Source organism: Adelges cooleyi, unplaced genomic scaffold (assembly GCF_023614345.1).
Source record: "Adelges cooleyi isolate 19-005CV unplaced genomic scaffold, UGA_ACOO_1.1 ACOO_flye_CR_arks_rails_tigmint_CR_PRNA_9, whole genome shotgun sequence".
Lineage (NCBI taxonomy): Eukaryota > Metazoa > Arthropoda > Insecta > Hemiptera > Adelgidae > Adelges > Adelges cooleyi.
Window position 1 is genome coordinate 3624975 of NW_026096579.1, and position 25965 is coordinate 3650939.

Sequence of the window (25965 nt, forward strand, 5' to 3'; positions counted from 1 at the left end):
TAGCCGCATCATCCGGGCCACGTCTACAACCTTCTCCGCGAAACAACCCTATATAGCCGGCTATTGCGAAGGTATATGATATTTTTACTGTTATTATTATCTCTACCTATGTCTCGGTCCTGTATATTATATATAATTTTATAGACCGTTCAATACGGGCGTGGGTACCTCTACGATATTATTACATAAAAGCGAAGCACGGACCACTGCCTTGCGATTATCATGGTGATGATGACGATAACGACGACCACCGTGATAACGGACGTAATGGGCCGAAAGAGTTTTCGAGAGGTTTAATGCCGGGAAAGGGACGAAAATTCGGTAAGCGCCCATAAGTGCTAGAATGAATAACGTACGTTCCAAACTAGAAACATTTCAAAATATCCTACTTGTTGGGTTATTGAAGAAAAAAACGGGAGTTTGCTAAATCATACGAATTTTATTAAAACTTAATTTGTATTTAATATATTAATAAAAAGTAAAAATAGACATATTAAAAAAAAGTGCAGAGGTGTAAAGTGAATAGGTGAAAATAACATTTAACTGTTTTCCCTACGCTTTAATAAAACGTTAATAACTCCAATATTAATTATTATTCAAAACTGGTTTCTTTGATTTAATTTTTTTTTTAATGTATAGGCACATTAAAGAATCTACCTTTTAAATGTTAATACTTTGTTAAAGAAAACAATTAAGTATCTATATAGTTTTCAAAATAATACAGCAAGAAATTGAGTGTCTTAATTAGGTGTGTTCATTAAAAAACTTCACGTTGTTTAAGATATACATTTATATAATATTAATTCCTGAAGTTAACGATCGATTCAGGTAGAAGTTTTTTTTTAGAGGTTTTCAAGTGTATTTAAGATTTTTTATAGTAGAACGCCACGCCATTTGTCTATTAGGGGGTATACTAGTATGAGGAATTTCATATATATATATATATATATACCGTTCTCCTGTTACACACTAGTCTTACATACACTTCAAAGTTTATAGGTGTGTGTACCTACCTAATTGGAGCAGAAGTGGTAAAAATTAATTGTTTTATTGATAATAAACCTTCTATCAGTCGCGTGGTTTCCAGCCACACTTGAATTGAATTCGGTGGTAAAAATTGTGATTCTGCAACTAACTATAATATAGAACATACCGCGACTAAACTTGGACGTTCGTTATTCATTTCATAAGTTTAACGATTTCGCATGAAGTTTATAAACTAATAGGTAGTAGGAGAAACGCTGTCCAGTGTTAGATAAAATACCCCGTAAATCTTGAAACATTTCGACATTTTGGCCAGGTAAAATAGTCCCTCGAGTGCACCTAAGAATGGAAACTAAGGGGTTTAGACTTTAGCACGTGCAACCCTATCACAATGATTCGATTCGTGTAGATTTTCATACACCGGCGAACGAAAACCAATCCCGATCAGTTGTAGTGAGCGAATTAACAGTTACATTTTTATTATAATTATTATAACGTTTTTATGAACTCACAATCTTGTTTGTCGTTCCGGGTGGAATCTTGCAACTCAAATTTCGAGCACTTCCCGATTAGCTATCCGGCTGAAACTTTCAGGGTAGCTCACAATTCGGTGACAATGCATTATTAATCCACAAGAGGTTTAAAATTCCACTCCTAAGGGGGTTAAAATGGGGTCGATTTCTTGTCCGTCGTTCCGGGTGGAATCTTGCAATTCAAAAAGACTTATTTCTCACCCGCCAGCAAAAATAATGCGTGGTGCGTTTGGGCGTGAACGGTGCTCAGATATGAGCGGTACCGGGTTCAAACCTTAAGTAGCAATTTATACTGTAAGAAATCTAAAAGTTTACAGAATTTTTGCATTTTAATACCACAGAATACATGTTTACCATGTATATTCATTATATAACATTGTACATTTAAATATATAGATACGTACATACGAAAACGAAAAAGAACAAAATAACTAAAGTAGATTAAAAAATTAACCTAAAAATAACGTTTTTATGCGCCTTAAAAATTATAAAATAACCCTCCGGGGTCTTGATAACCAAATAGGACAAGTGAACTAGAAAAACGTGGAGCGCATCTTTACTACTTCACACGTCTGAATATATAATAACATTCTCTTCTCATTAATAACTACCTTAACTCATAATTCGTGCACAATCTTTTTTTCTCTTCTAAATAAATAATACTTAATGGCATGTCGTGTAAAATTGAGCACCACATTACTTTAAATGTTAAGCAAGTAGATAGTTAACAAAAAAATTCACTTTCTGATCCGTTCGGTTAGAGAGACAGCATTATGAGAGACAACTTAATGCATTATCATGAAAGCTTAGGTTTTAATATCTAATTAGAAAGATGCGCCCCACGTTTTTCTAGTTCACCTGTCCTATTTGGTTATCAAGACCCCGGGGGGTTATTTTATAAATTTTAAGGCGCATAAAAACTTTATTTTTAGATTAACTTTTTAATTTCGGTTTGATTCGCCAAAAATGCAACGGCGGTTTTGAATTGCTATTATTTCGACCTGTCATAAGAGTCACGGTAACCTGGATAGAAAAACGTTTTTAGAAAATTATTAATTCTGAAGTGATTTGAGTTCAAAAAACACTTTCATTCAAAATGGGTGTTTGAGAAAGCGATTTTATTCAAACTGGGTTTTTTTCTATTTCCTCGGGCCGTATAATATCATACCCGAAAGGATTATTAAATAAAAACAAATAAAGAGATACATTTCAAAACAGATTTGATTTGTTCAATTTTGAAAATTATAGAATTTCGCAACGAACGCAAACAGATGTTTGCTGTACCGCAATCGAATGGCACAAAGAGAAACGTTGATTAATAATTTTTTTGTCTTACCTTCAGTTACTCTAAAGTCTAAACGCGTTAGATAAAGCGCCGTGTGGCAGAGGCGGTATTATTTCGCTACTTTATACGACAAAGTTTCTGAGGAAAATGAGAGATAATATATTATTAGCCGTGAGCATGATTGATGGGAATCCAATTACACGGATATGGATAAGTTTTGTCGGTTAAATCTTCTTCAGTAATAGTTTGTCTACATCGATTATGAATTTTTCACAGAAACAACAAAAATAAAACTTTTTTATTTCCATAAAAAATGATATTCTACGGGGGTTGGGCGTGCGCCATATATAATAAATGACTCTGTCAAAAGCAATTTCGAACAGACTCGAAGATCAATGATAATTAGGCGTTTTAATGTGACTTTCTGTGTAAAATGAAAATATAGTAAAATTTTTGTTTTCACAAAATTATCATACGCACGTTTACGTTTAAGCTTTAGCGCATGTAATGTAATATAATATGAATTTACTAAACGATTGTAAAAATATAGAAAAAATATAAACAAATAAATTGATTGTTCATAAATTTAGAAAGACCGAAATGGTTTTCTTCTTGTTTAACACTTTTGGGTAAATTAAATAACGAAAACCTATTTTTTTAGGCGAATGAGTGTTTTTTTCTACTAAATTCTCTATAGAAATAGAAAATATATATTTTTTAACAAAATGATTTTAACATTTTCATTTTGTATAGTTTCAATAGGTTTATAAAATTATACATACAAGGTTCATGATTTATATTAGTATAAATTAACATGTATTTTGTACACGTCTGTCGATAGAGCATGATGTAACTAAAAATCTAGCAGACTATAGTGACTTGTAAACAGAGCATTGATAATTCAATATATTTTTTTAGGGCCAAATTATTGTGAAAAATAGTTACAATCATATTATGCAATTACCGTAGAATGCCTTGTTGTATTTTAAATGAGAACACGTTAGACTACAGTATTTTATTTTTATCTATTCATTTCGTGACTACAAAAACTAGTGTTAGTTAAGTTTTTTATCGTTTTAAAGAAATATTACCTGTAACGGAGTTGTGGGCCTGTATCCAACTAGGACATGGATAATGGTATAGTGGGCGAGTACTTTTTGAAAAAAATAGCTCGGTCAACAGTAATTTGGCGGAAGATCTCGAATTTTTCTTCTTTAATAGCAGGAGGATGTGCAATCTGCGAATGGTTCCCCTGTAAATCTGAAAAAAATATATATATATATTAACATCATTTGGACGAAACAAATACCGTCTTCGGGGAATTCCTTTAGGCAAAACAAGATTTTTATACTCTTTAAATTCGACCATATCTCTAAAATGAATCAGAAAAAAAACTACAAGCCAATAACAAACGATAGACATAGTTAATACTTTCGACTACCGTTTGGTTTACACGATAGTGGTCAGAAAAAGATAAACGGCTTAAAAAGAGCCATATTATTTGTTCTGTCCTTAGACCAAAGATTTTTTCGGTCATTATATTTTTCGGTCAAGTACGTAGCGGGTCGGAGACTTTGTTGCGGAGAAAGTAAAAAACTCAAATCGAATTTCGGTAAAAGAGAAGAAGAAATTTCTTACTCATTAATTATTCAAAGGATTTCAAAGGACCCGTGCGAAAATATATTTTTTTTTATATCAACCCACCCTACCGTTGTTTAATACTCTTCGCGTTTCGTTGTTATTATTATTATTATTATTCGTACTTATGAACACAGACACCCCCTCCCCTTCTGTTAGTTTTTTTTTTTTTACTCAAAATAAATTGTTTTTCGTGAACGCAAAACCGTACTGAATTAACGTTGACCTGTTACGAAGACGAACGGACGACTCGAAAGTAATGGTTAGGACTTAAGTATAAACAAGCACGATACAAACACAAAGACAAATGGCAAGAAAAAAAAAGTTATAAAAATACATAAATTAAGTAAAACGGTCCACCGCAATAATAGCATACACCTTCGACAAGTGTTAAATCCTTACGGTGCAACGAGACAAGCGCTCTTACGCATTTGTCACTGTCCGGATTAACGTTTATTTGTCGAGGACTAAAATAATTTCAAGTGTTTATTAATCGTCTCTAATTAGGGTCAGACACGAAACGGCATTTAATTGTCTGACCGGTGGCTAAACCACACACGTTGGAATGCTGCGGAGTTTATCCGTTAAGTACACTCGTGTATAATATGTTCTTATTAACAAATCATTGCCGGAAAATACGTTTAAAAATCATTTTTGCCAATTATTAATTATTATAGTATTATCACTACTGACAAGTGACGACAGTTATTTCTCACCGTCACTTAACGTGGTCGGTTCGGTTTAAAACCGAAAAATTCTCAGTAATAAAGAGAGGCCGTTTCGTAAAACTATCAAAACACAGTTACGGGGCAGTCATATATTAAAAAATATACCGTTTGCCAGGTGTTTGGTTAATGATTTTAGTGAATTCGTTATCATAACTTAAAACACTTATCGTTCGCAAACAAGCAGGTTGCCAACATTACATGTTTTTACAATTTTTCGATAGTCCACTTGGACTGTCTTAGTTTAGTCAGTATACAGATATATATATAAACTAGATTGCCATTTTCTGCCATTTTTGTGGGAATTATAACTTTATCACGTGTTTATAAGTGTCATCACTGATTATAACAATTATAAGTTAAGTTGATAGCACTGTACCATAGATTTATACATATTATTTTATGCACACAGCTGTAAGTCAGTAGGACTTTGTAGAAGAGCGCTTTACTATGGAATACAGATGATTATAATATTATATCTTCTGCCGTTAATTTATCTAAAATAGCACGGTAACAAGCCCTCCAACAAAATGGCCGAGCCAACACTTCAGTGTCCGTTTTTATTGTTTTTTTTAGCTTCTATTCCTTAGAAAGGAGAGGAAATAGCGGCGGCTAATTTTTCAATATCGCCGAGGATCATAAGAGGATCGAGAGTCAAATACGCTTATACCTGTATGTATAGGTGTTTTGTTTTACGACAAGGATGGGGGATACCGTTAAATTTTACAACTCCGGATTGGGCAACACAACGGGCGACGGCAACGTTTCAATATATAAATTTTGCATTGTAAAAGACGACACGAGCACAGACCGAGATCAATTTTATGATCGTACGACCACAGACAGCGGATGAATGGGGAAGGTGGTTTGCAGGTCCGAGTAAAAGAATAAAAATAAATACTAGGCACCGCGCAGTAAGTCGGCCTCGGACTTCGGTATAAATTTTTAAATTAAAAGACACCAAACGACGTTGCGTTCGGTCGAACGGGAAAATCGCATTTTTGCAGCAATTTCATAGCCGAGCTTTGTGTTTATTTTTTAAAGAACGTTACAAAAAATAGCCGACTGCCGCCATGCCATATATGCCGTCGTGGTATTAATAATGCACGTTTAGCGGTTTAAGGGCAATACGGCGGAGGAGGATCTTTTAACCGTCGACAGTGTCGGCCAGCATAAAACTTTACGACACTGCGGATTATAAACAAACGCACAAAAGCATTCACGACGTAACGTGGCTACGATTTCTGCGTACACGAGCCACACCTTTATAAAAATACATGTCTCTATCTCGGCACCTGACGGTTTGCGGGCACTCTCATCCACGCCAAGTTGACAGAAGTTGTTTTGTTTGGTTGTTAAATGAGTACAAAAAAAACACACACACACACACACATATAGTTTTGGAATCTTTTATCCACTTATTCCAGTGTATTCAATTCAGTGTTTCCAAATATTCAATCGGACTGGACTCATACAGGTTTCGGTTTTGGTCAGAAAAATGATGAAATTCACGTTAAAATAGTAAAATATTTATTGTATAGATATCGTCGGATTGGAGAACGCGATTAACTTTTCTGTTAAACAATCTTAATTAAAAAAAAAAAAAAAACTAGTACGACTTTTGATCCACTCGAAAAAAATCGTTTGACGAGCATAGAATTATTGTCAAAAAAACCTGATGACATAAAATACAATTTCGAGTGTTCATGTCGCGGACAGACGGTTTGAAGTAAGATTACACGTTGACGTGGGTATTCGATACGAACGGTGAAGAAATAAATTCTCAGTTATTATATACTGACTCTTATTTATAATAATCTATTTACCCGTCGCCTAAACGAGAAAAACTCTCGTGGTTAGCATATTTGGTCATTTTATAAATATAAATGTTATTTAAAGTAATCATTTGGATTACAATTTTTTATTTTATTGTTACTCATTTATTTCAGATTAATCACAATGAAAATACTTATTTAATATAACACAAAAATACAATTGAGTCGGTACAAATACCAACTCGAACCAAAATATTATTACTCGAATAAAGTTTCAGTAATTCGAATTATTAAAATATGCACAATTTATTTCAGTGATTTTAACACTCACAGATGTTATTACCGGAAAAAAAAAAATTACAACTACTGGTCTCCGTTGGGTGTCTGTTGAACAACGTTATGTCGTTCGGTATACCCAAAAAAAGGTCTTTTTATCATTTTATACATACAACCGGGGAGGTCTGCAAACCGGTTGCGGATGAGTTGGCCGGGTGTTCTCGGAAATACAATAATAATAATATGCTTATTATACGAGTAATAGTCGCTGCTGAAGTATATTTTTTTTTGCAAACTAGACTGAAGTTTTCACTTGTCGCACTATCGTCAAAATATCATATTATATTAGTTTACTGACCTAACAACGAACGCGGTAAACTACAACAGTGTACATCGGAAAAAATTGAAATTTATTCATATGTTTAAATAAGAACTCTTGGTCGCTAAAAAAAATGTCAGCACAATTTTTCTTAAGTAAATTCGTTGAGACACAGCTTGTGAACGCGGATGACTTTACAATTAAAAACGACCCGTTTATTTTATTGAGGTAATAAAAGAAAATAATTGTTACTTTTTGTTTCTTATTTTTTATCGGATAAGTTGTGGCGACCACTATATCCATCTACCTACTACTTCATACAAACTGTGTGTTTTCCTACGGAGCAATTAAAAAAAAAACGGTAATAAAAACATTAGTAATTGATAAGCCTACGATGTAACGACGCTAACTGCGAAAGCGGCATAAAAAAGTCATTAAGATTTTACAAGCTAAAACGCGATGCAATACGTAATTTATTTTGTATATTATGCCCTCCTTGCGCTTTTAAAAAGATAAAAAGAAAATATTTATGAGAAACGATCTCCGATTAACACGAGAAGCCGCTGTAGTAAAATATGTTTTGTTCTCCTATAGTGCATACCTTAATAATAGTAATTAAATATTTAGGAAATATTACTTATACATTTGTATAATAAATAGTTGATTAACTGCGAAAATATGATTTTAAAATGTTAAAAAATATTATAAATTTAAAACAGGTTGCCTCGGGGGAATACCAGAACCCTGTAAACCTCGTACTTTTTGGGAGAACACTAAATATTTGCTTGGCTTCAAAAAAAAAAAAAAAACAAACTCTTGGGACACTTGCCTTATTTCCTCCATTTCCCCCCGCCGCAGCATGGCTACGCCAGCTACTAAATAATCATCTTAGTTACACAACTGAGAGTGCATGTAAAATCGACGTTATTATTATTAAATGGTTTTTAATGCTGTACGTTAACGGCTTACAAAAGTAAAACTCGAACTCCTAGTGCGGCGTTTGCGCTGGATGCTGGAGAAACAGAACATGCAATGGGCCACATAGTAAATCCAGTGTTATATTTTATTCTTTCGTGCCCGGGGCAGACGGAATTGGACAGAGAGGTCGGAAACATCCGGAGGAATACATAAGCGAAATAATAAAAAAAAAAAGATTGCCTAATTGGACTAAACGGGCAAGCCGGGCGTGCATATAAGAGCTCTCGGGAGAGAGATTTTGTCAGTGGCGCTCATTGCGCGCGTTAGAAATGATACGTGCAAGCCCGTGTACATAAACCAAGGGCGATGATATTCAGGGCCGGAACCCCACGAGCGTAATTGTGTTGTAATTTTTTTTTTTACCAGTCAATTTGCAGGATTTATAACACCGCCGTACTACGTTAGCGCCGTTTTTTCATGGTATTCGTAGAAAAATATTCAAAACGAAAGAAACGTATAAACATAATTCGCATATTCTGCAAAGAAAAATTTACCTACGTCGAATAAAACCTAACAAAAGCAGTTTTATTGTATAAACGATAAATTAAATTTAAAAAAACGTGCTTGGACAGTGTTAAGATTGTCTTAAGGTCTAGAACAATATTATTTTTTAATTTTATCCCGTCTCTTGAATGTTTTTTTAGTAAAGACTTAAGACATGAAATGTACAAAACAATAAACGGTAGAACAATCATTTAAATTTACCAATTTAAAACTACAAAGTAATTTTGGAAGGATTTTTGTTCGTCAGATTTTATTTGATTGCAAGTATTTGGAGGAAATACATTTTTATGGATTGTTTATAAGCTTAGACTAGAAAAAAGTGTAGTGTAAGTAATTCGAATTTTATTTAAGCACACGACAGCAAGTCCACTTCTTCTGTGTAAGACTTATTATGCTAATACCAAAAATACCCAAAATGTATTTATCATTATTATTATTAATTTTTGCTTAATACCTAAATATAATTTACGTATACATTATGGGATCGTTTACATTTTTAAGTTACCCTGCAAAACTACTCAATAAAATAAACCATTTTAGCTTGACAGTTTTTAATTATTTTTTAAATTCATTTAGTCTAAAAATTGAAATCCTAAAATATTTTGAAAACATAATTTTGTAAAAAAGAAACATTATAATTATATGTAATATAAAATAAAGTGAGAATAATTTCTTTGTGAACTTTAATACATGCGAGATAATATTTGTACATATTATATTATATAATATTAGGTATACATATATTATAATATAATATATGATTTTTTTTCTAACAATTATTCTACTTTGGACACGTCACGTTTTTATTTTAAATTATTAATTGGAGACATTATTTAAACAAGGAAAAGTAGAGAACGAAAACGTTAAATACACTTTTCAAACTTTGAGAAGAAAAATCAGCTGTGCATAAGTTTCATTACTAAAAAAATGTTTTTTTAATACAATTTGACGTCTTTACTCCTGTACCAGATATACGTAGAGACATAACCAAAACTTTGCTGAACTCTTTTGACGAAGTAAATGATTTACAACTAAGGCACAATAAATATTATACTTTGAATTTCCGGGAAATCGTTCCCGGATAATTGAGACGCGATATTCTATAGCTATGGAAGAGAAAACTTTTAGAAGTTTTTACTATTTTTTATAGTAAATAAATAAATAAATAAATAAAAAGATTTGAACTTGGCTAACATTTAATTTGAATAACATAAAAACGTAACTTTTGTTCGGTCAACATTTTGACAGACGTGTCTTGGCCCACGCATGACCGTGTAGTAGCTGCTAATTATACCACCCAATGTGAAGTTGTTACTAGGCAATGTAATTTTGATTCAACGCATAATACTAATTTATTTTTTCAAAACATACATTTTTATTTTATCGATTTTTTCTTCTTAGATTTAGACAAATCTATCAATTGGCCTTACCATAAATAGTAATAACTCTAAGATTATGTTGTTTTGTGACATAAACGCACCATTGCGTGTTTATAACCTAGTTATTTGTTATTAAGGTGTTTTCTAAAATCTACGACTAGAAAAACGAAATATTCCATGCCTTGGAGGGGAAAAATTTATATGATATTTATGTCTACGTTAAGTATACCTGAGACAAATTCGAAATTATTTTTGCTAAGTTTTAGTTTACGCCAATAATTAAGTTGAAAAACATGATAACATTTAGAGTATTCTTGCGGTTAGGAAAAAGGGCCAACTTTTTCAACTTGATGAATTTGAGTCCTACATCATCGAAAACTTACTTAACCTTCTTATAGTTCGGCACGGGACGTCTTTTAAGAGACTAAAGTATTCTATGAGATTTTTTGAAGCACTGAAACCCGTTTCCCGTCTTAAACGTCGAAGCGGAATCAGACTAAGGTGTGTAATTAATGGTCGAACAAGTTTATAAAGTTTGAGAAACGATGGAGCGACAAGTTTTACGTTTCGACATAAACGAGAAGATCGCATCTAACATATGTAAGGTGGTTCAAAGACTTGTTCGTCACAAATACACATGTGGGTTCGTGTTGGGAAGTAGATTACTTATATATTATACGTACTGTTTAGTAAGAACTATTAGATCAGACCAGACACAATTTGTTTTCAGTACTAAAGCACGTATACCAATTGCACTTAAGCAAGTTTTATCATGTAACGTAGTAACGCAAAAAATGATAGTATTAGTAAAATAAGTAATTATAAATTACGCCGTGCCGTTCCGTAACCGACTTGACCACTCGAACGATTTGTCAATTTAATTTATGGTCATCGACTGTGATATTTAATTACCCAAAGAGATACTTCTTAGAATAAGCATTATAGCCGTCAGGCGGCGGCGGCTGTCATCTGTTAATAAAAATAAAAAGTAATCGACAAAAATAATTGCCGAGTGATTTAAGTGGATATTTCAAGGCTAACCGATGCATATTTTATTATTATTACAAACGCATTAGCACATCGGCGGATTTGGATAATTTTGGCATCAACAAGCACGATTCCTGCGCCATACTTGTAATAGATAATTCTAGTAAAAATACGTCTCGATTATCAACCGGAATGACGGCCTTAATGCTAGCAGAAATCATGTTTGAAATAGAAATATGTGAAATTAATAACAAATTTATAATTAATATAATCAGTTATTATAAAATATGTAAACGCCAGCTAAAAGTCATGCAACTGTCTTGAACCAACGACCATGGTACTGTCGTGTAGTTGCTTGATGACTCTATAAACTTTTTAATCCTTTTTGTTCTACAGTGTTTAATATTGCAAAATCTCATTTTCCGTAAAAATATAAAACTGATAGAGCAACCGCTAAATGGTAGGGGGAGTGGAGTTTATTTCTTATTTACAAAGTTCTCTTTTTAATAAAGTTTCGGATTTGCCTTATTTTCTTCGGCGTTATTATTAATACATAGTAGACAAGCCTTCAAAAGAAATGTTTATATTTTTTTGACATAAATCACTAAAAAATATTGATCATTTTTAGAATATTAAATGTATGCAGGAACTTTTTATATTTATTTTTTAATATCGACCAACTTATTTGATAGAGTATAGTCTATTCAGTTTAAGTTTGCCCACTAAAACGGTCGCGTTTATAGTAAATATTTGAAAAATGTAGTAACTAAAACGCATAATAGCTATTAGCTATGAAGCCAAATACATATTTGTACCTAATATATTAAAACAAGCTGTTTGCTATGCAAGGCGACTGAAGAAGAATTGGCTGTATCTGTAATCTTTAGCCACATAGACATTCATTAAATCATAATGTTTTTTCAACATAATAATATAAACTATCATGTTTTTTTTTTAAGTAATCATTTTTATACAAATACTTATTAGTTTTCTACAATCTAATACTTAGGTACACGGGTATTTTCGGCTGATTGTAGTGTTTTGAAAGTATATATGTATTTACAGAAAGTTAACAAAATAAACATTATAAAACAAAGTGTACTTATTTTCTCGGAGCAATCATACTGTTATACTTTATTTATCAGCTGCAAACATTACAGAAACAAAGACCAAACATGTATTTTAATAATATTAAAACACTGAATGCATGGTATATTATTTGATTGTATAAAAAGAAATAATTTTATTTGCCCTTACTTTTATCTCCTACATAGTTGCGAATAACATAAATATTTAATTTTTTTCTTCAGAAACACGATGTTGTTTCAAGTACATAATATGTATCGTCAAAATGATCATAAAGATATTCATATTATGTTTTTTACAGTAAGGGGAAAAAACATTTATACAAATAAGAAGTAACTTTCTGGGACACGTCTTATCAAGGACGCAAAATTCGTTTTGTTTTCAGTGGAATTTCGACGTCGACTTAATGTTTTATCGTGGCACAATTTGTACATAATAATAATATTATTAATGTCGTTTTGTTATTACCCATAGGCCACAGCCACAGACCGAACATAAAACGGTAAACGGACTATCTCGAATTGAGACTTATAATTTCTGGTGGCGATTAAGATAACACTCATCGAGAGACTTACTATTGGAACATAATGTAACGACAGACGACGAATGGCCGCGTGGGCATTATCCATGCTAAAGCTACAACCGACGTCCTCATTAAACACACCTACATATGTTTCTTTCTAAGTACAGCAAAAAGGATGTAAAGCCATCATGTCGATGACCGCGTGGGTGCGAGCATAATTTTACTTTGTGAATAAAATAATATCAGCAGTTTTAACATGATTTAATAAGTGTTATCCACGTACAATTACGGTTTAGTGGCCAAAGAGCCAAGACCAGATTTCCTGTGCAGACGGTCTATCTACCTAAATGGGCACAATGATTTGTTGTAATTTGTACACATATATGTAATATACTGGGAGAGCGGGGATGCTTGGTTGTACGAAGTTTTACAAAATCTAGCTTAAAGGTGGTTTTGCAGTATCGAAAACCGAATCTGCTTACCGAACAGACTAGAAAGTTAGTGCGCTCGGCAAAAGCCTTTAAGCCAGCCTACTTGTACCTGTATACCGAATACTGTGGAAATTCCAATCGTTTGAAAATGTATTGCACGTCGACCGCAGACGACCGATTTTTGGAGGCAAAAAAAAAATGTCATATAGATTTCGTCATCGAGTATATAATATAGGTTTTCGAACGGACCTTAATGGGTTAGGAAATGGTTTGCTAATAATATGTTTAGCGCCTCCGCTTTAATGCATTAGATGGTACAGTGTACGTATGGATTTTGAAAATACCTGTACAAAAGTTATGGTAAAATTACAAACGTAGCTTGATGATGATCGATGGGTAGTATCGTCGCTTGGGCAATTTTAACTTATATGTGCGTGTACGTTGTTTGCTCTTGGTGGAAATTCTGAACGGCGAATAATTCAATTGTCGCACAACAAAGTGTAACTATACACCACATCATATACATAGAACGCGTACCGAAAGTATTCCATCAATCTTTATTGAAGCTGTCGTCTGTTGTGTATTCTATGGCTGATAAATTTACTCGGGAATATCTTTTAAAGGCGCGCCGAATGAGCACGTGACGTCCGTAAGAAAATCGTATATAATGTCATTTTACAGTGTCCACGTGGAAACAACATGCTTTTTGTTCACACAACACCACCGACAGAAATTTTAGTTCAATAAGTTGTGGCGGCGGTCAATAAAAACAACGTCTACAATAACGACAACGGTGAGTGGTCATGATTTTTTCTTTATGCGTTTCAACAACCGTTTGTGTACGAGATAACTAAATTATCGACGACCATTGATGACTGAACTCAATATATGGAACGCATATTCAGATTGAACAATGTCCCCACGTGGGAGGCAACCCCGTTTTGTGTACCAATTTCATAGAAAATAAAAATACTACGTCACTTTTCCATGATATGTGTATTAAAATGTTAGGTTAGGTGATAATAACACAGACTATTATCACATAGTCTGTGGTGATATATTTGATAAATCATAAAAAAAAAAACTATAAATATCACGGACAAAACAATAACTGTCCGCAAAAGGGCAGTCTCCTTACCAGTGGACATGTTCATAAGCAGTCGACTACAGGCAATACGCGTTCCATGTTATATTGAGTTCAGTGTCGACGATTCAAGTGACTCGCCAGCGTTTTCCGAGGAAAACCGTTAACAGCAGTCATAACCGAGACGACTCCGGTTTGATATTCGTGCACACTTAAAGTCAAGTCCAAGCAATCGTCCCGTCATAAGCACGGTATTCGGATTTAACGACGAACGGAGACGTATAGAACATTATAATTTGATTTGGCAAAGGGAGACGGGGGGGGGGGCAAATATTTCGGATTAAACCCGTGGTGCATGGTATAGTATGTTTTCGGATGGCGGGGGCGGGTTGCTGCTGTTTTTGCTTCCCCGTAAAGCAAAACTACGCAACTAATTCAGGAATGCTAATGTCAGTCGGCGGTTAATATTGTGTGTCCCGTGCACGTACGCATAATAATACAACCACTAGCGCGGCACTTGCAGTGTTAGTTTAAACGTGCAGAAAAACAAATCGGCGACACCGTAGCAAATAGAAGTAGGTACACGTGTATCTAACACCGTTTGCAAACGAATTCGAAAAGATACATCTCTCATTTTATTACACGTCGTGTATTCCTAACCCAATCATAAAGTTATTGGGCAGCATAGTCGTAGAAAAAGGGAGGGGGACACAAAGCAAGAAATTCAGACCTTTATGTATCACAAAAAATGTCATCAATCAAACTGGCATGGAACCAATTGTTTTTTAAGTCAAATTCTGTGAGAGTGAAATGTTTTGAATAGTCTCGATTTCCCCTCTATGTCACATACTTCCAACCGTGTCGGGGAGACTTTTATGATGTTTACTTGTGAGACGCAGTATATCATATATACTGTACAAGTATCGACTTTAATTAATGATCCATTTTAGATTTGTTCATTCTTAATCTATTTTCTCGAAATCTTTCTTCTATTTTCGTAGTTACTCGTAATACTTATGCGTTCTCATTCACCAAAATGAAAAAAAAAAACCATCAGGATGCTTAATTTTTAAAATTTCTTTAAGCTATATTCTCTTTACGATTCGTTCTTCTGTTTCGCTAAACACGTTTATAACGTTCATTATTTTTCTTTTTTATATTTACTTCTGGAAAACTTTGATAATGAGGATTTGTATTCCTACTTAACAAAAGAATATTCACGAGTTCCCGAATACTCAGGTTATTAAATTAATTCGGTTACATAACAACAGCCGCAGCTACAAATGATCAAACAAGGAAATAAGATAATACATTAATTATAATTATTGTTTGACACGATAAGATTTTGCTAACCGAGTTACGACAAATATTAACACGCGTAATCAGAATTAACGTTAAAAAAAAGTTGCCATACATTAATGTTAAAATCAAATTTTAAGGGCATGCGCTGCCTTTTGATGTCCCACGAGGGCAAATTAACGAATGTGCCTTTCGACAAACATATTTGCTTGTCACGATTTTCCAAAATCTTAAACCCGACAAACTTACTGAACTTCGCCCCTTTTCCACTTGCAAACTGGGGTGCCGGTCTCACCGCCACCGCTTAGCACGCGCCTAATGAGCTATAAAAGTCGAACAAAGAGGAAAGTACATAAGAGAAAGACGTGCATATGGCGGTAGAGTACACACGAGGGTGTTTTGCGCCTAAAAGTGCACTTTCAAAATACTAAAACAAAAACGTTTCATGTTACGACCGTATTTTGGCAAATCGGCGCCGTCGCTGCGCCCGTCCCCTCCATTGTCGGTGCCCTTTTTTAATTGCCAATAACTTAACAACACCCCAAGTGTCCATTTTATGTATAAGCCGTAACGATACCGCCTTACTTGCTCTCCGCCGTCGTAAATAAGGCACACAGATTGTTTACGACGTAGACACGAGCCATTTTAGAATATTCCTCTTCTTGTCCATCGGCCGTGCACACCGTTAATTAATGAAAAACCTTTCAACATTATCGTTTCCGATCAACCCATGGCAGTTTTACAACGGGCTCCGATATCGGTTTAATTAACATGCCCGCCAAAGATTCACACGGTCAAGGTAAACGTAAATTATGGTTTTAAGGCAAACGGCAAACGATTGAGCGATGGTAAATGTACAAAAGCTTTAAGATTACTGCACTCGGCGGACTCGGGTAAATCGCAGCGTCTACAATACACCAGAGAATCATTTCCGATGGAGCATTTAAACTAGTAGATTAAACACAGCTGTACCGTACCCGTTGTTCGTCCAGCGAGTTTCAAGTGGCTTATGTTGATAGTGTTCTAAGAGTGTTTGCCAGCGTCTTCAAAGATAATGCCGGCAACAATGCGATGCGTACAGAAACAAATAATATAACCGACGATCTGTTTGAAAATTCCAATCCGCAAACCGGTGAACCGTAAAGATAAATAAACGATTTAAATTACAACTAAACTCCCAAATAACTATCTTCTAGACAAAATAACGCAATCTATAACTAATATTCTAAATAATATTTTGATATTCGCATTTACTTTTTGTTGATCTAAAAATATTTACCTTAGGTTTCAAGTATTTAGTTTTGTTATGTTAGTAGATATTAGTATCGTTCAAATATTTTCTAACATAACATAGAAAGCTGACCTTTTGTACAGGGCATATAGGACATCAGAGACTGAAGAAGAGTAAATAAGACTAAAGATTACTCCTCCGTGAGTATTTAAAAATTATCATACTTCATTGTAAATCTATGTATCAGTGTACGATATAAACGTATGTTTCTTACTGTTACACGAGTAATATTCATTTTTTACTTTCACCATAAGACTTCACTCACGAAAACGGTATGGTTTATATTTGAAGTGTGTAAAGAATATCCGGTCAGGGGAAAACGGGAATATATAACCTGCACAAAGGGTCTCTTCACAAATTGATCGTGCGTAGAACACATATAGGGAAAGATGCAAAAAAAATGTTCGGATTTGGGATCCGTTATAAAATTTATATCTCTTTGCAAAACAATTCACCGTGAAATTATCGAGATTGAAAAACGCACCAGTGATTTCATTTATGCATATTATTTTTCTCGGACACTTAAAGAGAACTCTGGATATAATATAATACGTAGACAAATATATAATAAATACACTTAAGTACTCCAGTCTGTATGAAAGCGGCAGTGTGTTTTTTTCCCGAGTACAAAGAAAAAGAAAAAGCTTTTAAAAAATAGTTTAAACAAGAAAATTGTATACATGATCCATAATACTTTTCTTCTCTAGAAAATTAATTTAAAACCAATTTAGACTACTCGGGTTTGTCAGTATTTTAAACGTTTACTGCGAAAACACATGTTTTTTGCACGACCACTTTCATAGCTCTCTCAATTTTGAAGAGAAAAAAGTTTGAAAAATGAAAAAGTTTAACGAGCATGTGTATTATGTATACTTTTTAAAATAAATTTCAGGAATTTATTCTGCATATTTTGTTGAAAATAGGAACTCAATATTCCTCCAACCGGCAGATGTGAGTCGCGGTAAACATTTGGTTTCAATATTGGAGTCTTTAAAGAAATCCCTCGCGCCTCCGAAATATGTGCACACAACATCTGTTACGTGTAGCCAGATAGTCTAATATTAGACAGCACAAAACAATAAGTCCTCCTCCCTAGTTTGAACAAAAGTCGTACCTGATGTAGTACTTTAGACATATATTATACGCCACAGACATCAACATACATAATATGCATAATATAGACGGACAGCAAACGCGATTGATACTGTTATTTTTTTGAGTCAACATTGAAATGGAGATGTGGTCACGGTATGATCGACGTCGAGACTTAATTTTTATTAGTTTCCAGCTAACCATATTACCAGTGCAATAATTATCCACTTGTTTTTTTTTTTTTTAACGGTCAATACAATATGCAAATCGTAATAACAATAACAGCTTGCTAAACGTTTATTTAATCGGGTTATTGATGACCGGGCACTCTTTACTGAGAGTCCCATCAGGAGGTTCCATACAGCGCTGATAATAATAAACAATGCCATTTCCGCAGTAAAAACACATATTATAAATTATGGTACATTTTCCAGACGATTCGCGCGGCAAATGGTGGATTTCAATGTACGCAGAGTTTGGCAATTCTTCAACATTCCGGAGAAAAAAAAATATATATAATGAAATTGAAAACACACAAAGTCGTTGGAGGGTGACGAAGACGCCGGACCGCAATAGCTCAGACGATCCGATATAAATTTGTTTGCATTGGCTGGCACGTTCTTTCCGTTATTCGCTCCTCCAGTCAAATCCCTACAAATGCGTTACATTCTCTTTTTTTTATACGACTCGAATCTATGTATGTGGTTACATATTTCAGAAAACTTTTCAACAATAAATGGTCGCAAAATAGAATTTCATAAAAAAAAAAAATAATAAACACCATAACCAATATGTAAAAACCGTCGTAACAACGTTAACACGTCTTTGTTTTCCAAGACTAATAGTTTATTAAAAAAAAACCGGACTGCGGTCTTCTAAGGGATTTTAATTTTCAAAAACTCAAGTTCGGTAATAAATAAAGGAACGGTATACATTTTTAATTAATGAGTTTGTTTGCTTTCATTCAACACTTTTGAAAATCCAAGCTCAATAGGAGGAAGTGAACGAGTGTCCCCTCTACCTTTAAATTCGTCATTGTAAACAATAGGGCATTATTAATACGACTGTTTTACATAATAATAATATGTGGCTTTGTTTTGGAATGTTTTCACAAACCGCAAAAAAAAAATGTGAAAAAAGATGAATTATCATCATTGACGAATAAAAAACGAAATGCGTGAAATTCGAATTATTTACCTAAGCCGGCATTGCAAAATAGAATAAATATTATTAGAAGGTAAATGTGTAATTTAGACAATTATCATTTCCTGGACACCGGAAAAACAGTGCCGTAGTTTCAGGGGTGTTTTTTGTCTGTGAAAATATAAATAACTATAATAACGTTTGAAGGATATGGCGCTGTTGCCTTAACCCGAAATCCAGTGACTTTTATTATTTTTTTATTTATGAACACGACTATTTTTTACAGCTGTAGGTGAAAAAAAAACATAGCATATATCACCTTTTTTGGGGTCAATTCAACTGCACGGGACATAAAAGTCGACCTCGCGAACGTTAGATTAATATTATATGCGTACAAAGTCTGTTTGTGTATTTAGCAAAGGGCGCGCGTGCACTTTAATAATTTAATTCGAGAAGATTAAAATTTCCATAATGGACAGTACGATAAATCTCGATGACAAAATGTTAAATAAAATCCGTTATCTTGTCTTTGGCATGAGATAATTGTAAAAAATTAATCACACGAAACGGCGTTAGCTCTAGTATTAATTAAATAAAACTCCCTGTTCCCTTCCCTTTCCCGTTTATGCACTGCCGAGAGACAAAAAGATAATAGTGTAAAGTTATCTTCCGCAAAAACCGCCTAAATCGCCTTTTTACCAACTCGTAAGCGGTATTAAAAAAAAAAAAGGATATAGATATTTTTTAGCGCGTTGTGTAATTTGTTTCTAATATTGGACATTAAATGTGTAAACACAACTATTTATTGTCAATTGTTTTTACTCCAGTAAGTTTGTTATCATCGTTGATGGCAAGTCTAAACCACCTATCGAACCAATTACTTCCATTACTTAAAATTTTTAAAACATGTTTAAAATGATTGGTATGGAAATCTTTTTTTTTTTTTTAAAGATATGAAGCATAATCAACACTCGAATCTGAAAAGATGGTCGAGTGGCAATTCAGGAAAAACGAGACGGTCGATCGACGAGAATTCTGAGGGAGTTGTCTTGTGTTTTCTGATGACAAAAGAGGTCCCTGTGTAGAGCAATGGTAACGACCACTGTAGGGGTGAAGTTCGGCTGACTGTGCGAGCATATATAAAATTAGTCACACCCCAACCCCGTTGCTTTTCACCGCTACACCGTGACTCTCTGTTTTGCCACATCCGGACGGCATCAATCACGACGACGGCGTCAGCGTCAGTAGAGAACGGCCTACAATTTGTGTTTTATTTTAAATCTAATTTATTTAGTAGATTGGCTATCGTCCGGCCGGCCCACTCAGCGCTTGTATCCTCTCTGATGGCGATTGGAAGAGAAATGCCTAACAGCGGTATCCCGTCGCACACATATACGGTGTGTCAGAAAATGTGAAAAGGAAATTCTGCAAATCGTAGTATTCGAGGGCGAGCTAGACAGCTACTAAATTAGTAACGATAACTGTTATTATGTTAAATATAGAGTTGAACAAAAAAATGATTTGACGTCTAAGCACGAAAATAATAAATTATAGCCAGGTGTAATCGTTGCAAGTACAATTTAGATTAATGAATTCGACGGAAAGAGAAAAAAATGGTCAAGAACGATTTTTGTACAAACACCGGTTGTCTTCGAATAATATTGGGACATTACTGTATTGTGAGTGGGTTAAAGGGTCAATGGTGACGGTAGCCATAATATCCCCTAAGATGGTAAATATAAAATACAATAAATTTAAACGACCGCACATAACAATTTTAGAACCGACAATGAGTCATGTTACGATTATTTCTTAAACAATAAAACAAACTATAAGGAAGGCAACACAATTTGTTAGTTGTTGAACAACCCAATGCCGAACCGATGACTATGCATTAATATAAAATTATAGATCAAAAATGCATATTATGCATGCATATCGAGTATTAACGACATTGTTGATACTATAATCACGATTAGACCTAACCGTGTACACTCCTGTAATTAGTAATTAGACGTTTCTTGGTCCACGCATTCGTTTAGATGCATTTATTGCTGTTGGACAGAAAACAAAAACATCAACTAAAATCACATGCACAACAACCACGCTATCCGTGATGTATTTACAATGAAACAGAAGTAACCAAAATAGTGAAATACAAAAACATCTACATTATGTTATAACATTGTGCCTGTAACATAGAAGAGAGGAACGTTCCAAAATTTTAAATCGTTTATTTTGAAAAACGAACACATTTTATTTTAATAATGTTATAAAATATAATATAATATGTAAAATGTTTAATTTAATATTTAAAATTAAATTATAATACATAATTTTACATTTTAATTTATTTAGATTAAAATAACATTTATAATTTAAATAACATTATTTGAACCTAATTGTTATGCATCGGTACTAATTAAAGCTATTGTCATAATTTATTAAAGTAAACCACTGATCAGTATCTTATCGTACCCTTTTTCAATCCAATTGTAATTATTTGTCCAAAGTAGTTGACATTTTGTTCATTTTTTACACCAAGTTCAATTAATAATTGTATTGAGTCTTTATCACTTGTCACAACACATTTGGTTGTAAAAATTGTTCGTTGCGTTATTTTCTCATACTCGACCTATTGTTCTCGTTAAAGCCGCAGGCAATTGAATAATTTTCAACTTAGGTCAAAAACTCGTAAGGGACAATACACAACGTATCTTAAATATTTGGCGATATCGGTAAAAGTCTTCAGGTCGATACATTTGCCATGTACGCTTGTAAGTCGTGCGTGCTAGTGTTTGATTTTCAGGTTTTTTCCTGTTCAAGCTATTTATCATACACAGAAACTTATTGATCACGATTTGGCTCGGACCCGGCCTAGACGATTTTGTACTTGCCAATGCACACACACACACACACATTCAATGCCGACATAGTCTGCTACAAAACGTACATGCATTTACCGTGTGCTCGTGTCAAGTCGATCGGGTGCAGTACTTAGGCGTGCGTGTCACGAGATTATCGCAGTGAAATAACAATATTATTATTGTTGTTATAATATATTCGTCGCGTTTAACACTAATGTCGTATAAGACGTATGATTACAAAATATAAACAACATTATTAACATCATTCGGATACGTGGAATTCGACAGTTTAAATAAAAGCACATAAAACACCATAAGTGCAACGACTGTACGCAATTCTGACGTCAGTAGATGTATTATATTTGGACGAAAAGTAAGTAAATGGCGCGAGAATAAGTTACAAATCGATTACGACGGCGTTCAGTCAGGGCCTAATATGTTTTCAATTTGCTCACCAAAACCGTAGTGTCCGGCGAAATCCGATCTACGGTACCGCCTCCTAAATGGTAAACGAAAAACCGGATAAAACGCTAAAAATGTAAATCGAGCAAGTGCTGCGGAGAGCGACTGCAACGGTATTTCCTATGCGGTAGCGTTAAAACAATAGACCGCGGTATAAACAGTTTATACAGTGCACATAACAAAAGGACCGGAGGCCACTGTGGGCTACACATTGGTTGGATGTGTTCCAAAATTGATACACGCTAACATAATAAAACACATAAACACACATCGGTAATACGAATAATACACTGACAGACGGGCTTGCCTCGCAGTTGATTTACCGTACAAGTTAACTACAATTTATTATATTGTACGCATACCGACTGGAATACCCAAAAGGACAGACAAATAGTCCGAACAATGTCGATATTCGTCGGACGAGCCCAAAATTCTAAAAAACCGCCACAACGAATCCGAGCAACATCATAAACGAACTGAACTGATATTGTAGTATTGCGAATTGTTTTACTCGCGAAACGCTGCGCAGAGCTTTGTTTGGCTCTGTTCGACTGTTTCCTATATATTGTGTCTACTATATTATGCGGACGCTTGTAATAGTTAATTACCGTACGAGCAGATAGTGTAATCCACTACAACCGTGTATAACTGCCGCCGATTTAATAATTTATTATTAATAATCGACCCGAGAGATAGCTATCGCCACCGTAGCTATTAGTTAATTACTGTTGTAATTAGAGCGACTCTCCGTGTCTGTATCTCGAGACGGATCTCCGACCGTCACAAGGGCGAATTCTGCACCACTCGAGTAAAATATTAGGTCTCTTTGCCGTTATCATGTAATTCCGGTACGACGGGTTAAGTCACCACATCAACTGCAATGTCGGCGATGATAAAAATTACAGCAGGTTCGCTCGTCAGCTAATTTCTATGTAGGTAGTAGGTAGATGCGTCGGATATCATCTCCAGCAAGACTAAAACAAACTTAAAGATTCATAGCCAAAAGTCCTCAATACTTTCAAATAATATACGACATCATTTTAATTTTAGATTCGTTTTCGTGAAAAATCGCCTATACAAAAAACAAAAAGGATGTGTGGCGGTATACACGCTGAACTGATTATACTCATTTCAGTAGGCATTCGCCGACAACAAGGAACGAATGAGGATGAGCGAAGGGTGTACGCCAGCATAATGATTATTGATTAGGTATCCAACTATACATAATAAAACCTCGGTCGGTACGTAGAAACACAAATAACTTGGCTTTAACGTTATTCCTAGAACCATGCCACTTCGGTGTTATGACAGCTACCGTTGTGAATCCGTGACGCAGAGGTTATAAAACAATTTGGAATTTGATTGCTTCTCGGTTGCCGAGACTACACGTCACAAACTTACTGCAAAGACAACATATTCAGTCGTGCTCAAGATTCCAAAAAGACAGATGGAATAATTTATCAAAAATCGAGTACCTATGGTAAAAACGTTGACGATTTTTTTTTTAGATGAAACAGCCGTCGTTAACAGATCTACCAAAGCGAGACTACCTACAAATATGGTTGAAGCTCTTCCTGTACAAACACCATAAAAGTTTTAAAGGAGAAGTCTAAAGTAAGTACCGTGAAAATATTTAACATTTAACTTAATTATATTGAAAGTTTAACAAGTAAAATAATCAATGGACTTAATTAGATAAAATATTCAAATTAAAATCACAATTCACAGCATATAATTTTGCATTGTTGTCGCAGTAAAAATGTAATTTAACGAAATGTTGATTGATGAACTTTTGTATCTCGTACACAATGCCCGTCTTTGTTTTTACGACTACGCGACTTGCAGCAACGGTAAGAGTAATGTTGGCAGGCAATATTTAAGAGCACTATACAACATGTAAACAGACACTAGTTTGTTGTAACCGCGGTTGGTTTGACGGAAAAAAAATCATTGACGAACGTCAAGAGACAATGGATTCGAAGTGGCTCGGTGATATGCACTTGAAGGCAGCTAGTGTTTTGGGGTCACGACCAAAGTGCAAATTCGTAGTGCGCTCGGCGGGAAGCCAATTACCGCTGTCCCCTAACTCCATTGGATTCATTTAGAGGAGGTTCAAAAAGCAATCCCCGCCAGACCTCGTCCGTAGCACGTTAGGGATACACGGCAATTAACGGTGGCGAGGGCGCTCGTATACCGGCAATAGCCGCTGTTGTTTTTCAGACGGCCAAAAAGGCGTTTCCGACCCTGTCCGCAAAAAGGGTAATCATCGAGTCCGTTTTTAATTTGTAAAATGCTTCTGTGTGTCGGCACATTATCGTTAGTTAATGCACTAACTTCCCATCTCCCCCTCTGCCCTCCCCCCCCCCATCGTGCTCTACCGAGGTTATATATGTACAGCGTTTGCTCGTTCGAACTAATTTTTGAACGGAACAGAACGAAACGGTCGGATAATGAAATCGTAGTTGCCGGTTTTTAATCCGGAAAATGGCCAAAGTTATCAATTAGATTGCACGTGACGTAAGCAAGGCAAATGTTGTTACTTATAAATACAGCACAGCTAATAGGTTAAAGCAGATGGGGGCCATCCAGACTATACGACGAAAACGTGGCGGCCATCTTTTGTATATTCGTGTTTTATAAATTATATACAACGTAGAAATATCAATGTATGTATAGGTATCTCCCTGCTATCAGACATTACGCCGAATAAGAGCATTGTAGTTTTCATCAATGCCCGTCCCGCGTCCGCACCACACTTCCCTGATCTACGCGGTCGCTGGAGTCCGTAAGTCATGTACTATTCGTGTACTCGGCCAGAGTAGAAAAATATTATGTTAAGCGACGGCTTTACGACGGTGGACACGTACGTTTACCGAATACACACACACACACAATTTGTTTTACTGCGTTCGGCGACCGTGTGGTGTGTCGCTATATTCTTCACCCCGAGCCAGCCCCGCCGCTACCCACGGGGTACGGTGTACGAGCCCGTAATGACCTAAACAATAGTAGTCGTCGAAAATCGTGTATTCACCGTCGTACACGATCTGGTAATAATATTATTCCTGTGATACGGCCGTGGGAACGGCACTCGGTCGGCGATAATTGAGAAAAACTAATAAAAAGTAATATCCGACGACCCGGCGACGGTTTCGGATGCAACGGGCGCTTGTATTATGCACCGCGGGGGATAGTTACACACAGTATAATAATAAGTAATAACAATAATGTATTGTAATGTTGTCAAACTGATCCGGGCGCACGCACTGTACGGTATATTTTACATGTTGATCAGCGATGGCGG

General features: G+C 34.9%; 1 protein-coding gene across 4 annotated transcripts in view; it reads right to left on the reverse strand.

Moving 5' to 3' along the window:
• Positions 1 to 25965, reverse strand: part of LOC126846979 (fat-like cadherin-related tumor suppressor homolog) — a 157289-nt gene that overhangs the window by 65531 nt on the left and 65793 nt on the right. For all 4 annotated transcript variants that reach the window (XM_050586897.1, XM_050586899.1, XM_050586898.1 and 1 more), the window contains one exon: positions 3894 to 4062. The gene's annotated coding sequence lies outside the window, so the exon portion shown is untranslated. The remainder of the gene's footprint in view (positions 1 to 3893; positions 4063 to 25965) is intronic.